General features: G+C 38.2%; 1 long non-coding RNA gene across 21 annotated transcripts in view; it reads left to right on the top strand.

Annotated features, from left to right (window-relative positions):
* The window catches only part of LOC116754233, a 60,396-nt gene extending 44,972 nt beyond the window's left edge, over positions 1-15,424 (top strand). For 5 of the 21 annotated variants that reach the window (XR_004350003.1, XR_004350005.1, XR_004350000.1 and 2 more), the window contains 8 exons: positions 1,917-2,089; positions 4,260-6,992; positions 8,121-8,202; positions 10,488-10,595; positions 11,026-11,112; positions 11,966-12,024; positions 13,127-13,278; positions 14,509-15,356. This is a non-coding gene — a long non-coding RNA (uncharacterized LOC116754233). The other 16 variants (XR_004350006.1, XR_004350020.1, XR_004350015.1 and 13 more) reach the window with 16 other exon arrangements.
* Positions 15,425-16,072: the final 648 nt, after the last annotated feature.

Genomic DNA, 16,072 nt, shown 5'->3' with positions numbered 1-16,072 from the left:
GTCTGGGGCTGCGGGACACTGGAAAGAATGGATCCAGGGTAAACATGACTTCCAAGCTGACCATAGCTCTATTGCTTTCTTGGCAGTTCCATGCTTTCTGTAGCACCGTGTGAAGGTAGGCACATTCTTCTGATCACTAGAGCTTTCTTTTGTATAACTATGATCCTCAGAAAGCAAGGGGCTTTAAATCTGATCACAATTGCTTTAAGAACAAACATTTATTTTTATTCAAACAAACAAACAAAATTCATTTAACGTTGACAGCGCTGCAAAATGACTTCCATGGACCCTAGACAATTTTACCTTTGTGGGGTTCTCCCATCATAATATCAATATTAAAAGTTGCTTTTGACATAACTTTAAATACTTCACCTTTTTTTCTGCTTCAGGGAAAATTCAGTAGATTTTTGTGGGTCCAAAACATTTCACCTTTTTCTGTTGTGAGAAAAAAATAACACTTTTTTGGACTCTAAATCTTTGTTTCTTTTTTGATTTTAAAAGAAATCAAAATATTTTCAAAGGACCTAAAATTATTGTGGGCCCTAGGCACTGTGTCTACTACGCTTAATGTACAAGTCAGCTCTGATTGAATTAGATTTTGAAATATTTAGGCTGTATCTCTATTCTTCTAAGGAAGGTGTAATATTTGAATTGATATAAGCATTTGGTTGCTAAAAATATATGTCTGAATATTAGTTGAATTTTATAGACCTATGTATCACTATATATACCTAAATCCATTTATAATTTATATTATATTCCACTGGGAGTTGATAAATATTGTCCATTAACATCAAACCAGGTAACCCATATATTTTTACTTAGCATTCTGTTAACAAAGGTTCAGACAACTATCATTTCCTATCTGTTTTGAAGACCCCATGATGGATCCTAGACCCTTCTGAGATCCTGTTCTGTAACAAATAATACCTTGTTTTTAACATGTGGTTTCTGCACTTGAATTTTTTCTTTTATTAGCATTAAAGAATTTTTCTTAAACATAACACATCTCTGTGAAATAGTATATGTTTCTATTAATTCTTTCTAAAGGTGATTTCTTTGTTGATGAGATCATAGCTGACCTCCTGTAAATACCATTATGGTGTCACAGAGGATTCTGCAAAATCAAGTAGAAGAGAAATTGTCATATGGAGGTTCAACATTAATTTTGAACACTACAAATATTAATCTTCATATAGAAAGTTATTCAAAGTAGTCAGTGAAAATCGTTTTTTAAAAAAGGAAATGGACGTCAAGGCCTGGCCAAAATGTAATCTTTTATTTGTAGCAATCTGTTTCTTAAAATTAAGACTTTTTTTGTGGACCTGGAAATCATCATATTAGAGTTTAAAGAGTATGTAGCAGAGTTATGACTTTTAATGAAACCAGTACCTGTTCCCTTATTGTTTTCACTGCTTCCATTGTGTCAAGTATGAGTGCAGTGTTTCAGTGCCAGTGGGTGATGACACACTCCACTCCTTTCTATCCAAAATGTATCAGAGAATGAAGAATGATTCAGAATAGATCACACTATAAAAGTTGAGAAATCATGTATTTAAAAGTGCTGAGTTATTTTGCATCTGCAAATGTAGAATATCTGGGTGCTGGGTGTTCAGTGGTAAACAAAAATGAGAAATATCTCTGTCCTGATGACACTTAACGTGGTACTGATGTCTGTTTGGTTTTGGCTCCAGTGTTGCCTTACTTCTGAATCCTAGAGCAGTAGTTTCATTTATCTGATATAAGCAGATTCCAAAACACAGCCTGGGGAGCGGGTTAACCTCCATCCTGTAGAGTTAAAGTAATTGGAGAAGCAGGACAAAATTTCTGAAATAATTATTAAGTTTGAATTGGGAATTAGTGTGATCAAAGCAACTCTAGGTGCATGCTGGCTAATCCTAGCGATCTGACTCCAGGTAATCTGGGAATTCCTTTCCCTGTGACTGCTGGGTCCAACGGCCTTTGGCAATGTAAATGAAGTGCTGCCGTGGCTTCCAGAAAACTGTGAAGAAATCCTGTTGGCACCATTTCAGTTCACCGCTGAACTCAAAGGACCGTGATTTCAGTAACAAAGGAATATCTAAACCAGGTAAATAATTCATCCTCCAAATCTTTTTTTTTTAAAGCTCATTCACAAAGACCTGTATCTCTGCCTAGACCTTCAGCAAAAGTGGGTGCAGACAGGTATACAGATAGTTTTGAGGAGGTGAGCTGATTTTTCTCAATTAAAATTCTTTATCATGCAACTAATAAGGAAAATTCAGAAAACTCAGCTCCTCAATTACCTGATGGAATCTTACTAACTCCACCCCCCCTTTTCTGCTGCTGCTTAAAAGTTTTCTTTCATGTATTTGCCTCTTCAATAATAGGAAAAAAATAGCAGCAATAGCAATTTTGCTTTTTTTTTTTTTTTTTTTTGCGGGTACGCGGGCCTCTCACCGCTGCGGCCTCTCCCGTTGCGGAGCACAGGCTCCGGACGCGCAGGCCCAGCGGCCACGGCTCACAGGCCCAGCCGCTCCGCGACATGTGGGATCCTCCCGGACCGGGGCACGAACCCGTGTCCCCTGCATCGGCAGGCGGACTCTCAACCACTGCGCCACCAGGGAAGCCCTTGCTTTTTTAATAACTGAAAATGTAAAGCAAATCAGTAAACCTAAAACTATTAATTTCTCAAAATAAAGAAAAAAGCACAACAAAAAATTCCTTTACCCTTTTAAAAAAATTAATTAACTTATTTATATATTTTTGGCTGTGTTGGGTCTTCGTTGCTGCGCGTGGACTTTCTCTAGTTACAGGGAGCGGAGGCTGCTCTTTGTTGCGGTGCACGGGCTTCTCATTGGGGTGGCTTCTCTGTCGCGGAGCACCGGCTCTAGGCGCGCGGGCTTCGGTGGTTGTGACACCAGTAGTTGTGGCGCACAGGCTTAGTTGCCCTGAGGCATGTGGGATCTTCCCAGACCAGGGCTCGGACTCGTGTCCCCTCCATTGGCAGGAGGATTCTTAAGCACTGTGCCACCAGGCAAGTCTAAGTTCCTTTACTCTTAATTCATTGTTTGCTGTTGATAGCTTTGAGGAATGAGAAAAAAATGATAAAAAAATTAAAGGATAATTCTTCCATGGTTTCCAAAAATTTCTCAGTGAATATGCTCATGAAATTCAAGTAAATAAAATCAGAGCTCTAGCCAATTCTGTTCAATCCCCACCCATATCACCCTATCCTCACTACTTCAGTACTCACTGTATTTAGTCTTCCAGGGCTTTCTCTGGCCACTGGAGTCCGCTATAACAGCAGAACCAAAGGCTGGAAATACTGGGAAATTAATGCCCCTGGAAGCAGCCTTTAACTAATGACTCACTAGAGTATTGTGTAAATAGCCCAGCTCCTTCACTCCTCAGGTGGGATAACTCTGAAACATGCTATACGTGGTTTCCAGTGAAGTTCCAATTAACCCATAGCAGTAACTGACACTTTATTGGTTGCCTTCTCTTTCCTTTGCTATTATCCCTCACCCACTGCTCTTGTTTAGTGGGATCACTTCCAAAATAAACTATTGACACTTGAATCCATACCTGAGTGACAGCTTTTAGGGATAACCAGACTGAGACAGTAGCTTTTAATGCTCTGCAGGGCTGGAAACCAACCACTGTGTTTAGTTTCTCCTGAATTTCTAAAGTGGGATAAAAATATGCCACACAAGAGAATTGTGAGGTTGTGTAAAAATTCTTTAAGTTTTTAAATAGTCATATAAAATATTATTTTCAAATGTAACTTAGTTCAAATATAATATAACATATGTACTTAGATTGTAGGGTTAACCAAAGGTAATATAGACAATTATAAAGAAAAAAATATTAATAGGATAATATAATGGCCTAGAAGAACATTTATATTTCTTTTAGATTCTTAATGATGTTCCATTAGAGAGCTTTTGATGCTGCTGCTCTCATCTTTTCTCTGCTGGTACCCTGCTTATCCTGCTTTCATTTTCACTCAGTTATAGCTTGAACCATGAGACTCTTGTTTTAGAGCAGTACCCCATAATAGTTTCATTATATTGAAACACAAAATAGCAAGGATTCACTTGACATTGTGTTCAGTGTCATTGTTTATTGGTCAAAATTATTTATTCTCTACCATAGGTTGTCATTATTTTATTTAGATAAATGTCATTTGTCAACATCAAGTTTTATTTTTTTATTACCTTTTTTTTTTTTGCGGTACGCGGGCCTCTCTCTCACTGCTGTGACCTCTCCCGTTGCAGAGCACAGGCTCTGGACGCGCAGGCTCAGCGGCCATGGCTCACGGGCCCAGCCGCTCCGCGGCATGTGGGATCTTCCCGGACCGGGGCACGAACCCGTGTCCCCTGCATTGGCAGGCGGACTCTCAACCACTGCGCCACCAGGGAAGCCCTAAGTATTCTTATATATCTACAGACATACAGATATATAGAACTACATGTATATCAAGGCATATTAAAGTTGATGGGAGTAGTTTGGTGCAATAGTTAGGAGAAAGACTGGAAACTGTGAGTAAAGGTAAAGCAGATTGAAAAGTATATCTGTTAAGACTTAGTACAGTCAGAGATACTTTGAGTACATCTGAAATGTGTCTCCAACACGTTAATTTAAAACACTATGAAAATTTCATTTTTCCACAATGAGTTTTCAGCTTATTCAGTTAATTAATGATAACAAAGCAAGAAGAAAAAGACAATCTACTACAAAATGTGGGAGAACAAATATTGGCAATTCACAGGGAAGTAAAACTTAATGTAAGGCAATATACATGTGAGAAGATGTTAATGCTCATTGCCCATCAGGGAAATGCAAATTAAACCACAACGAAGTACTAAAAAATAATATATCGAATAACTCTGGGCATTAGTATATGGAGAAATGGGAACTCATACATTGCCCAAAGGGGAGTGTAACGTTATATAACCACTTTGGAGATGATGAAGTAGCTTTCTAAATTACTTTCTATCTGCAACAGAGCATCTGGATATATGGACAGGATATAGCTGATGGAGAGTGAGGTGTACTGGGTTTCAGGGGAACTGTCCAAGGCGGTAAGAAGGGGGTCATCGGAACTAATCTGTAAGTAAGCGCCTATGAATACCTACTTTCAAAGCACTTTTAGAAAGATTGTATTATCCTGAGGCTAGAAGCTAGAACTTGCAATCGGGAGTGTGATAATGTCCCTGGTAGAAGTTTTGAGGTCTCCAAAACAAGGTATACTTTGGAGAAGATAAAATTCCTTGAATAAATTGTAGGATTCAAGAAAGAGATAGACCTGGTTACTCTGGTCATATAGATCTAAAATTTATAGTAGGAAGAAGGGGCATTGACAAGACTATTTTTATTCTCTTTAAAGTCCAGGTATATTAGTGCCACAGCATGCCAATGAAAATTAATTACCTCATAGAATATAGAGATGGGGAAATAAATAAAGCATACTCCTTTTCTTTCCCGGGCATCATTATAGAAAACCCCATGAGTTGGATCTAAATAGCTTTTATTTAAGGGAAGCTCAAATAATTGGGAAATAGAAGGATAAACTAGAGGGGAAGAGTTGTGCTAGGGTTGAGTTATACTCTCTAGATGGAAAGAATACTGGAGATATATATCTATATATATATATATATATATATCTGTAATCCAAAATATGCTAATTAAATGCAATTTGAAACTTTAAAACGTTACTAAAGTGTATGTTGATTTACTTCTTAATATTTTTATGTCATTTTTGCACTTTCATATAGAACTTTTTTTCCCACATCTTCAACCAGAGTATGTTGAGGCTTCCTAAGATCTCTCTTGCTCTCCACAAGAACTTACACAAATTATTTATTCTCTCTAAACCTCAGTTGCATCAGCTGTAAAATGGAGATATGATGGCACTTACTTCATAGGGTTGTTGTGAACATAAAATGATATAATATATGTAGATGGCTTATGACAGTGGCTGGCACATAGAGACAAGTCAATGTGTGTAACTGACTATAGCATAACACTGGTAATCATCCTTTCATTAGTAAAAATCAGCCATTACCATATGAAACCCTTTTGCAAAATATATTTGTTGAAAGGTAACAATTTAGTAATAGAAACCAAAATTCTGATCCCAGGGTTCGGTCTCCAGGACTTTTCTAAATCTGTCACAAGGTGGCCCCAAATCCATATCCTTCATGGCTCTGCGTTCATGGAAAATGAATCAAACAGCAAAAAGATATTGCAGCAAAAATCCATGGTAATAATAATCCAAAGTGTAGGTGGTCCACCTAATAATCAATTGTCCATTGTCTGGAAGAAGATAGAAAAGCAAGCCTTATATGTTTGAAATGGGCAAGAAGTTTGTTAAATGTGTCTAGATGATTTTTTTCAAGGTTAGTCTCAATAAAAGTGGTTAATATATCATCCTTGACATTGAACACTTCAAGTAGTATATGGCCTAGTATGCTTGGTTGAGAAAAATCTCTAATCTTTACCTTTTCCCTCTTTTATAAATTGGTTAGTTAGCAATTTTTTTTTTTTTTTATCTGAACACTTGTAAAACAGTTTCAGAACAATTTCCTCTTTATTTTCTTCTACCTGAAACAGAGAGAAAACTGTAAATCATATAAGATCCTGTCAGGAAAGCCTCAGATTAAACGTTTTATAAGATCATGACTAATTCATTACTTCTTCCTCTTATTTCCAAATCCTTGAAGTCTCAAAATCTTCCTTCCAGACAGTGAAAAATGCTTTCCAGGCTGCTTTTGCTCCTGATACCGTCGGATAAAGGAAAGAAGTAATTTAATTTTCAATGGAAAGATCCAAACACATCCCTGCTGACATTTTTCTAGCTGATTCTGAATTGAGCTTCGAAACCCAGCTCTAACTGACACACCATCTTCCATGTTGGTTGGTTTGTTTTTGCAGAGCATGAGGGGGTCAGCACTAGGGGCAGCCCAGCATTGCTTGGAAGACTGCAGCCTGGAATTTAGTAAGGTGTTGTGAGTATACACTTTAGCCAAAAATACAGAAAATTATATTTTTTGAGTGAGCTTATAGACTTTTCAAAGTAACTGAGAGACACTTGATGTGCGCACTCTACTACATATTTGATTTTTATCTCAGGAAAAGAAGCAGAAATAAGATAAAATTGTTGAACTTAGTAATCTACAGACATCTTTCCTGCATCTGTCTTTGTAAGTAAGAAGATAACTTAGACAGTCTAATTATAGTGTAGATAAATTACAATTCATAATCAAATGTGACTCACTGTTATGCCCAGAATTTCCAACTAAATGTTTTATGTGAATTGTTAAAATTCTATTTTTACTTGCCTTATGGCAAGGGCTTGCAGGTAGCCATCAATACCAAGACCTTAGACAGCATTTGTAACACTAGATGGAGGACACACGTTTGATATTCTCCCTACACTTTAGAGAAAGCTGTTCAGCGCTTGTTTCCCAAGATAAATGTGTTAAGACATGACCACTTTCATCAAGAATGTACTTGTAATAGATAACTAATAGGCTCCTGCTGTATAGCACAGGGAACTCTACTTCACTGTACAGTAGAAACTAACACAACATTGTAAAACAACTGTACCCCAATAAAAAAAAAAAAAGAAAACAATGCAAATTCATTCTTCATTGTGCATTGTATTAAATTAAAAACAAATCAAGAAAAAAAACTGTACTCCTGAAACATTTCAAGATGGATTCAAATGCAATATTCACACATAATCTTTTGAAACTTACCAAAAATTAAATTACACTTTTGAAGACCAATTTAAAAATTGGAACAAAGATTAGCATAACTAGCTATATAAAGTATACACACACATCAGGCACTCTGTTGCATATTTCATCCAATTTTAACAACAATTTTATAAGTGTTATCCCCATTTGTTCTGAACCATCAGTTTCTTCTGTGCATTTCTTAATGTATTGCATGATAATTACAAAAGATTAATATATGGGGATATGTATCCTAATGTTTTTAATATACTGGTAATTAAGGATGGGAAGAGGGACATGCTTAAACACTCATGTGTGTGTGTGTGTGTGCGTCGTAATATATAGAGTTTTACTTTTACAGCTCTTTTTAATTAACCTCTTTCTCTCTTTCTGCAGGTGGGGACCAAACTCGACGGGGAAAACTGGGATGAGCTGATAGGGAGGAGTTTTGTTGCCTTCATACTAACCTGGACATATTGTGAGTTCACTAGGCAAAATTACCAAGGCATGATTGTTAAACAATTTTTCTTTTCGTCACCTTCCTACCTTCATTCCCAAGCCTTTTTGCTTCCTCCTTCTCTTTGCATCTTGGCACCTAGAACTTTGTCAGAGCTCTCCGGCAAACCAGATCCTGCTCTCCAGAGCCTCTGCCTCTCCTTCCAAATAAAGATAACCCCTGCCACCACCCCTCCCCATTTCCACCCCCGCCTCAGTGTTGCAGATAAAATAAGTCACTGATCTGGTTATAGTGCTTGATCCTAAGATAACTGAACGGGCCATAGGCTTTATCAACGAACTTTAAAGAATCTGCAGAACTAAAAGCCATCTCTAATAGAAAAATACATGGGGGTTAATTTTCATTGCAGACTACCTCTTTTTTTAAAAAATTTTTGGCTGCGGTGGGTCTTCGTTGCTGTGCGCGGGTTTTCTCTAGTTGCGGCGAGCGGGGGGTGGGGGCTGCTCTTAATTGTGGTGCACCAGCTTCTCATTACGGTGGTTGCGGAGCACGGGCGCTAGCATGAGCTTCAGTAGTTGTAGCACGTGGTCTCAGTAGTTGTGGCGCACAGGCTTAGCTGCTCCACGGCATGTGCGATCTTCCCCGACCAGGGCTCGAACCCGTGTCCCCTGCATTGGCAGGCGGATTCTTAACCACTACGCCACGAGGGAACTCCCTGCAGACTACCTCTTAAGAACAACTTAACAATGCACAAACAGAAGCCGCCTCCCACCCCACACGCACACTCCCATGCTGAAAGTAAAATGACAGGAAAGGAACTTTTCCAACACGTACAATCCTTTGCTTCCACACGTCTACTCTCTTGCCCACTCTATATTTTCATACGCAGAGCTTTAGTGCTGGAGAGAGGTTTATATGTATGTTCTAACAGTGCACTCTTTTTTTTTTTATTGTTAAGAAGATGTTGGGGGTAGGAGTTTATTAATTAATTAATTAATTTTTGCAGTGTTGGGTCTTCATTTCTGTGCGAGGGCTTTCTCTAGTGTGGCAAGTGGGGCCACTTTTCATCGCGGTTCGCGGGCCTCTCACTATCGCGGCCTCTCTTGTTGCAGAGCACAGGCTCCAGACGCGCAGGCTCAGTAGTTGTGGCTCACGGGCCTAGTTGCTCCGCGGCATGTGGGATCCTCCCAGACCAGGGCTCGAACCCGTGTCCCCTGCATTGGCAGGCGGATTCTCAACCACTGCGCCACCAGGGAAGCCCTAACAGTGCACTCTTAAATACCATGCTTCACTTCCTAGAAAAGTCCTGCAGATTGATGCATTGTTTTAGCCAAAGGAATGCATCCTTGCTGTTAGAAAGCAATCTGGTGTTGATTTGGTCAGGATGAGGTTCAGAAAGCCATGTAAAGAACTAACATGCTATTCAGTATTTTAAATGATTTTGTTTCTCTCAGTTATAAATAATTTAATCTCCCTGCATCAGAATTCAACTGTTAATAGAAGGATGAAAGATCACTCTTACTTCTTTTGTAGCCAAGGTATATTTCCAACCACATCAGATTAAAACAACTAATAGAAACACTTTAGATTTTAAACACAGAAAAGTGTGGTGGAATTAGGGCCATTTCTAATTTAAGCTTCTAAGAGGCTCCTGGAACTACTATTAATTCTGTTTCTTTTAGTCTGAGATACAGATAAGAGCTGGGTAGCTCCATTACAGATGGAAAAACTGCCCAGAGAGGGTAGGAGGTTTCTCAACATAATAAATAGAATCATAAAAAGGAATCAAGACCGTCTGACTCAACAGTCCAGTGTTTTCTAAAGGCAGACCACACTTAGATGTTTAGATTCATTGCCAAATACCTACAAACACAGCTAACCACAGGGACTGTGAGATCAGGCCGCTTGGGAAAAATACATCAGTACCGTAACCTCTTGAGCAAGTGTAAAACATAGCCCAGAAGTATGCTGGTGTCTCAGCTTTGTTCACCGTAACATAAAATCAGGGGAGGTGAGGGACAGAACATCGGGGGCTGCACTATCACCGTCCTGTGACCAAACTAGGATCAGTGTCTGGGGGTAACTGGCTATTTCCAAAAAGAGAAGACAACATAGGATCAAAGAAAGGCAAACCAAAGAACTTTAATGTGGATAACTGGGTAATGGAAAGCTAAATATTTTTACAATCCATAGAACTCCCAGAAAGAGATGTATTTCTGTAGACAAAAGAATTTTTTTGCGTCTCTCTTTTTTTTAAAAAAAAAAAAAAAAAAAGATTGCCATAATTTTTGTTTTCCTAAAATCAGAATCTGAGACGAGGCCTTGAGTGCTGGTAGTTCATCTATGAAGGGATCCAGGACACCAGAATAAGGAAGTAGAGAAGTGGAACAGGGAATGGTGGAAAGCCAGTGTAAGTAAGTATGCCTCACTGAATTGCTGCTATGGGCAACGGGGAGGGTCTCCATTCCCCTGGAACTTCCAGGAAGTAGACAGAATGCCTCCTAGAATATTCTCCCTTAAAGGCATGGAGTCTGGAGTATGTAACATCAGTTCTCCTCACCCAGTGGTTGAGGATAGCCCTCAGGGGCATTAACTCCTACCCCCTACTTGTAGCTCTTCTTGCGCACTAGTAAGGCACACTCCCACTACCTTGGGGAAAGCTGTGAAAGCAGAATGCAGAAAGATGCCTGCTCCTGAGGTGGGAAGCTACCAGTGCAAGGTGCAGCTGAGATTATTGTATAGAACTCTTCCCCACTGTTGTGACTGAAATCAGAAGAACTTTTAGGGGTATGTGATGTGGAGAACAATAAATGCATGTTGAAGGCTGCCTCTTGTACCACTCAGATGCACTGGAGCTCCAAACTGAGTTCACTTGGTCAACTGAGTCTTATTGGAATAAGCTACACTCCCCATGACTGCCCCTGGTCCTAGGTAATTATTGATATTAGTCATCTCCTTCCTTCACATTCATTCTAGATTTTCATTATCCTTGGTCTGAAATTGAGCTGATTTCATTTGCTTACCTGGTGGAGGAAACTAGACCTTCATCCCTGAGGGGTTTGAGCTTTTGGTTGTCTTTGCCTTATCTGGCCAGTTTTTGAAATGGCCCATTTCCCATTTTCCCACGGCATAGAGACACCACAAGTCCCCATAAGTGTCCTAACGCCTCATGATAATCAGGGTCAATTATTTCAATCAGGAAGGTAACCCCTCTATTTATCTGCTGGTCCACAAGCCCAAAGTGACCAGGCAGCAGTTGTAGTTTTAGGTTCAGTGGAACACAATTTTTGTGCCTTGGTACCAACGTTTTTCTCCTTGGAACCAGAATCTTCGACTTGTCAGAGTTTAGCATGATGAGTTCTGGAAGCACAAAACCTGCAAGTGGGTAGCTGAGCATGGTGGTTAGAGAGATCTGTACTACTGCTACCCTTTGTTTCCCAGATCTGCATATATATTCTAGCACCATTTATAATGGCTATTATTTGATCCTTTTCTGAACGTTCTGAGTTGCTTCTGTCCCACAATGTCTTTGCAGAAATGTCTCTTTCCTGTTTTGGACCCCATATTATTAAACCATGATAATTCTTATACTAGAGCTTACACATTTATTTTTAAAAAATCAAACTTCAATTATTGAGTTGTCTTTATTCCATATCCTTTGAAGGTTTTGCTGTCCTTCAGTATGATCTGCAAAATACTGCACAATGCCTATTATCTTGGAAAACAGTTGTGATTTTGCACCTCTTTCCTCTAACACAAGCTCTCTATGTTCTCTCTGGAGAAGGAGGCCTCTGCCACAGGGAGAATTCTCAGCATTGTGTGACAATGTAAGGAATGGCAACAGTAAGTGTCAATTCCTATTTGGAGTACAAGCTGGAAGCACATCTTCATTTCACAGTGTCACATTCTTTCTCTGGGTTACCGTTAAACACCCCCTCAAAGCATTAGTTAGGTTGTTACTATTTGATCTCTTTCATGTCTCAAAACCTTGGGCTACACTAGTGCAGATTCTATGCATTTATATTCTTCAGAAACTGTTATCACTTTACTGACAGCAGATAAAAACATGTAATTATTATTTGACAGTATTTCTTATCTTATAAAAACATGTATGGGACTGACTATTTATAAATTTATAGACAGCACATTTAAGCTGTCTATGAAGAAGTTTTTGTATTTTATTACAAAGAACAAAGTGATTTATGTGGAAAAGCAATGGGAAGGGAGAAAGTAGAGACAGAATTGAAGGTATGTGCCCCTCGGCTCTCCACCTAAGAGGTTTTGTTCCTTTTGAGGGGCAGCTGGAATAATGGGGGAAAGAGGTTGTAAACAAGATCAGGAGAATGGGACTGAGATTGACTGGATCTCAAAGAAACGTCTGGCTATTTGAGCAGCTATTTTCATTTGTTATTCTCTGTTTTATCAGAACATTACTAGATTTTCACTTTGAACAAGCCAAAGCTCATTATCCTAATTCTCTCTGAACATTTTTTCTATTTTGCAAACTTCTACTGCCAGTAGCCAGGTTCAAAGCATTGAATATTGGAATAGCTCTATAGGTCACCATGTTTGTCCAACAGAAAGAACTTCCATGTGATTGTATACCTTTCATCATCAAATTCAAAATAAGGGCTACCTCTGGAGGTGCAATCAGGGAGAGTCCACAGGGGCTTCAACTACAGTAGTAATTTTTTAGTTCCCAAAGGGGAACAACTATTTACTAGATTATTTTTACACTGTTCTTAATTTCCAAACTATTTTACAATAGCAATTTTTAAGGTACTCAATTAAAAAAAAGGATCATATGCTTCTTCATGGTTATTTACCTGTCAATACTGAGAATGTCTTATTAGCTCTACATCCACCGATAAATGGTAATCAGTAAAATGATACAATAGTTCTTGCAGAGATTTCATGCAAGTTCTTTTGTTTATTTACTTAACAGGAAAGAATAACTACATGATCGAGAACAGGTGATGAATATTCTTCCAAAAGAAGCCTTTGCAGAATATATGACCTCTCTTTAAGCTTCTGCCTGGCTAAGACGCTACACCATATTTTTCTTCACAGAATAGATGTACACATCTTCCTTCCAGAGTATGTCATTTACCTACCTTTGACTTACCCTCGGTATTTTACTTTTTTCTTCTCCTTATTTATTTGTAGTTGGATTTGTATTTTTAGATTGCCAGGAAACTGGTGTTTATATTCAATATGATATTGTCTTTATTAATATACTTATAAACTTAACAGTCAACTTGACTTGCCACCAGTCATGTCCTATAAATCATAATCCTTTGCTCAAATGGGTAGGACTGTCTAATTCCATTATCTCTGAGCGTTCACTTTAGAAAGTGAAACTGATGCTCTATAATGTGTACTATTCCTTCCTACCTACTTAGCTTCTTCTTTTGAAGTTCTCAGGACGGTGATGCATTAATTTTGGAGCATTCTAACATACACTGTGTAACAGATATGTTATATAATATCACTCCCAGCATCCTCAATCTTTCTGTTATAGTGTTGAAATCGATATTTGACTAACATTTATTTAAAAGTTATGTAAGGCCCTTAAAACAGTTAAAGAGATAAAAACATTAACAGTTCCTGCAAATAGCAATCAAAATTGCTCTCTAAAAAAGGTTGCATGATTATTTCCAAGGACATGTTTATTAGTAACCGTTAGCATAGGTAGTTGCATCTTTAAATAAGTGTCATCTTGTATTACTGGAGAGTAAAATTTAAAGGAAATTATGGGCTTTTCAAACTACTCCATGTCCCTGTTGGAATATAAAAACACATTCCTGAACAACCATAGCATTTCCATAAGCCAATAAAATGATGACTCAGAAGGTGAAATACTCTAGACCACAAACCACTTACATATGAATATTTTAAAATTACGTAAAAGTCCTATTTCTTGATTCATATAATCAAGAAAATAAATGTATTGTGCAAAAGTCATTTAACCCCTGACTCTTCCCTGAAATGTCTGAAGGCAATTCATTGGTTTCATGAAATACTGTTCTAAAGGAGATTTTTAGTTTTCCGACAGATTTATTATAATGACTTTAAACATTCTTTGGGGTTCACTTTCTTTGATGTCTTAATGCAGAAAAGAATTATATATAAGGACTTTTTGCTAGTATGCATTCTATTACATTGCTTGCAGTTCTCTGATGAGCAAATCCTAGTGTATCTCACTTCAGCCACGTTAGTGGCCACTTAACAAGTCTCTGAAGATTGTAGCCTGGTCCCCGGTTATTTCTATGGTCTAATATCTGGTCCACATTTTTATACATTTGATTCTGTTAATTACGTGGACAGAGGACTTGAGTGAAGAGCAACACCAGATGAAAAGAATGGACTATGTTGTGGTTGATTCGGTGGACTCAGCAGAAGGTGATGAAAACACTGAAATGGCAGCAGAGGTCCAAAAACAGCAATCTACAGCGCTCCATGTAACTATCTCTATTGAGTTGTTACTCAATACAAACTGATGAATGATCTTGGTAATTACTATAAAACTGTGATCTTCAAGTGTGAAAATATGTATTGTGGATGACAAAGATACACTTAGTTCATTCTTTTGTAGCCACTGAAATCTTAAATAAAATTAATTTCTGCACTGAACACGGTACTGATTTTCATCCATGGAGGAAGATAGATTCACTTTAGAATATATATATTTTATGTTTTCCATAAACCAGGCAAAAACTGGGAATACAAAGATCTGGTTTTTGTCCTTGAAGAGTTCACAGTCTAGAGCGAGAGAAACACTTTATAAGACAAATACTAATAGAGTTGCATGGAGCTCCAAAGCATATTTCATACTTCAAACTACATTTTATACTTAGTAACCTCACTATCTAAAACAGAGAAAGGTTAATATTGTGTAAATTAATTTTGGGTAAAATAATATTATCCAACTCTAAAGGCTGTTGTGAGGATTAACTGTGTTATTGTAGGTAAAGTGCTCAAAATAGTACTTGGCACCTGTTAAATATTGGCAATTATTTGTACTTGTTGTTATTATGGAAACTCCACATTTCCTTTTGTTCTTCAGTTCCTGTACAGTAGTAGCTACCGCTTAATGCATGCCTACTATATACCACATACCTTACCCCAAGTAATTTTTTTTTTTTTTTTGCTGTATGCGGGCCTCTCACTGTTGTGAGCACAGGCTCTCACCGTTGCGGAGCACAGGTTCCGGACCCGCAGGATCAGTGGCCATGGCTCACGGGCCCAGCCGCTCCGCGGCATTTGGGATCTTCCCGGACCGGGGCACGAACCTGTATCCCCTGCATCGGCAGGCAGACTCTCAACCACTGCGCCACCAGTGAAGCCCCATATGGCTCATTTTTAATCATAAAAGTATTACATTGACATCTTTGTGTTTAAAGTTTTTTATGTAATTATTTAAGATTATCTTTTAAGATACATTCCTAGAAGTCTAATTCCTATTCCAAAGACACAATTTTGTTTCAATGCTCGAGATTTTTTTTGAATAAAAATTTATTTAGAACTTCCCATGAGACTTTCTGTCTATTCTTTCTGTTGAGCCCTTATTTGCCCCCTTGTAATGGCTTCAACTCCCAAAGAATTCGGAATTTCCAATCATTTAGAGTTAGAGGACAAGTTAATTTTTAAATGGAGGTCACTATTTACTTTAGCTAATATTAGTATAAGAAGTTAGTGTTTTCAATTCTCCCACTGTGCTTTCTCCCAAGTCATTTTGCTCCTTTAATGCAGGCTTTAGATTCTTGAGTGCTTCTGGATTGAGTTCTATCTGTGCTGCCACTTACCCAGAAAGTCTGGCTCTTCTTGAATTCTTTCCAGTCTCTCTCTTCCAGGCTTTCACATTCTGCCTGTCTCACAATACTATTGAAAT

The sequence above is a fragment of the Phocoena sinus genome, chromosome 5 (assembly GCF_008692025.1).
Source record: "Phocoena sinus isolate mPhoSin1 chromosome 5, mPhoSin1.pri, whole genome shotgun sequence".
Lineage (NCBI taxonomy): Eukaryota > Metazoa > Chordata > Mammalia > Artiodactyla > Phocoenidae > Phocoena > Phocoena sinus.
This window is presented reverse-complemented; position numbering and strand designations above follow the sequence as displayed.